Below are 2,500 nucleotides of genomic sequence, written 5' to 3'. Positions count from 1 at the left end.
TAGAACAAGCCCACCACAGGGGCCACTGACTTGAAATTCAAGCTTCCAAAGAATATTAAGGTGTTCATTAGGAAGAAGTAAGAGGAAGTAAAGGGAAATACAGAAAGAGGAGATCCCACTTATTAAAAAGAAAAAAAATTAATGAATAGATAAATAGATAAAAAAGTATAAAAAATGAAGAAAATTGATTGTACATTTACATGTATCAGCATACCGGTAACAGAACTGGAAGGGAAATTGATTCTGCATCAATGCGATGGAATGAAATCTATAAGTATCTTTATAAATATTCATAGGATGATGATGATGTCACGTATCAGATGATGTCACTATTTCACTATCTCACTGTCATAAAATAATTTTTTTTTAATTTTTTGTCTTTGCAGGAGAATGGGCACTGTCAGAAATTAACATAGCTGGCAACTCGGTCACACGTTCTTATGAAGGTAAGTGAAATTATTTCGTTTTGGCAATTATGCTTTCATTTTCAAGACTCTAGAAGCATGACGAATTTTGTTGATATCCCAGTGTTTATATATCTATAAGTATACATTATATATGGATATATATATATATATAATATATATGTATATATGTATATATATATATATATATATATATATATATATATATATATATATATATATATATATATATATATATATATATATATATATATATGCGCTTGATTAAATCATAACTGTGTTATTTTCTTTCCACTTTTCGGGAATAAAAATGAACTTGGGGAAAGAATATTATTGCTTTTGGCAACTTTAACTTCTGGTAATCGAATGCAATCAGGGTGGGGTTGGATGGTTGTTGGGACGGGGATGTTTGGCCTACGGTCAGGAGGTGGCCTGAGGAGGGAGTTTGGGGAGGGGAGGACTTAGTAAAGCCTTTTTTAAAACCCTCGCGAAAAGGCTTTGGGACTTAAGGCCAAAGTGTGTCGATGCGAAGGCCCATCCAGTCCCCCTTTTCAAAATGGCCCCAAATGAAGCCTAATATGTCCCGAGATGCCTCTGGAAGTGGCCTCCCTCCCCTCCCCCTCCCCGAATTCCTGTGACCCTCCTGAAGGAAATATTTGCATGGGCGGTTTTTGTCATTTCCACAAAAATATAATTTTTTATTTTTTCGAAATTCCGATGTGTTTTTGTGAAATTTTTTTTGCTGGGTCTGTTTAGTATTTTTCTTGGGAAATATCTTTGGTAAGACTTGATCATTGCAAGATATTTTTCTTGAGATCTGGGTTGTTTTGTAATTTTTTATACTGTTTTTAACCTTTGGTTTGCGAAGCGATAATGACGCATATGTTTTTTTATAATTTACTTCTCTGTCACTCTTTTTTAACACATCCACTTGAGTTTTTAACATTCAGTTATTTTTTTTATTTAGATTTCGGAAAGGTTAATTCGATATCGCATGCTGAACTCCTGTACGGGTGATATTGCATGGAAGCGCTCTACAAGACTCCATGAGAGATTTGAAGAAAACAAAACAAATATTAATATATATACATATATATGTATATATATATATATATATATATATATATATATATATATATATATATATATATATATATATATATATATATAGAGAGAGAGAGAGAGAGAGAGAGAGAGAGAACTACATCTTAAAAAAGCACCATTCATTCATTGCACTTAGATCTTGTACCACGAAATAGAACATATCTTTAGTGATTTATGAGAGAGAGAGAGAGAGAGAGAGAGAGAGAGAGAGAGAGAGAGAGAGAGAGAGAGAGAGAGAGAGCTCTTCTTACGCTTAGCAGACCTTGCGTGTAAGAGACACTGTTTGTTTTACTCTCTTTTATTTGTCTTTTCTCTGGGTTTTATTGTCCTTTCTGCTTTCTGATTCGGGTGTTTATTATCTCGTAATAAAGTCTTTACTAATCTTCTCATTTGGGACAGTATTAATTACTGACTGTGTGAGTTTAGCGGCAAAATAACGATAGTTAATTACGTAGGTAATACAAAGAAGTAAATGACATATTTAATTGTAAAAACTTTGCATTTGAAAGACGAGCTAAGTAAATTTACCGCGACAGAAGCAACTAATTAATATTAAATAATGTTATGTAGGCCGCAGTCAAAATCCTTAATTCCCACAGGTCTGGCTTTAAGGGCTGGTCTTATAAAAATTATGCTTTATTATACACTGGAGTACCCAGTCATTAAAGAGTAGAATCACGATAACACTTATTAGGAAGATTCACTTAGCTGCCTTTTTATTCTATAAGTTTGCATAATTTTTTTTTACCACAGCTTTTCGTTTTTTTATTGCAGATTTTCTTTTATTTTTCACTTCAGATTTTCTTTTTTTTCACTGCAGATTTTATTTTTTTTTCACTATATATTTTAATTTTGTCACTATAGATTTTAATTTTTTTCGCTAACAGATTTTCATTTTTTTCACTAGATTTTCATTTTTTTTTCACTACAGATTTTCATTTTTTTCCACTGCAGATTCTAATTTTTTTCAC

At 31.9% G+C, this 2,500-nt stretch overlaps 1 long non-coding RNA gene across 1 annotated transcript in view; it reads left to right on the top strand.

Moving 5' to 3' along the window:
• LOC136847021 (uncharacterized) overlaps positions 1-524 on the top strand; it is a 94,558-nt gene extending 94,034 nt beyond the window's left edge. The window contains exon 3 of the long non-coding RNA XR_010855582.1: positions 387-524. This is a non-coding gene — a long non-coding RNA (uncharacterized lncRNA). The remainder of the gene's footprint in view (positions 1-386) is intronic.
• Positions 525-2,500: the final 1,976 nt, after the last annotated feature.

Source organism: Macrobrachium rosenbergii, chromosome 16, assembly GCF_040412425.1.
Source record: "Macrobrachium rosenbergii isolate ZJJX-2024 chromosome 16, ASM4041242v1, whole genome shotgun sequence".
Classification (NCBI taxonomy): Eukaryota; Metazoa; Arthropoda; class Malacostraca; order Decapoda; family Palaemonidae; genus Macrobrachium; species Macrobrachium rosenbergii.
This window is presented reverse-complemented; position numbering and strand designations above follow the sequence as displayed.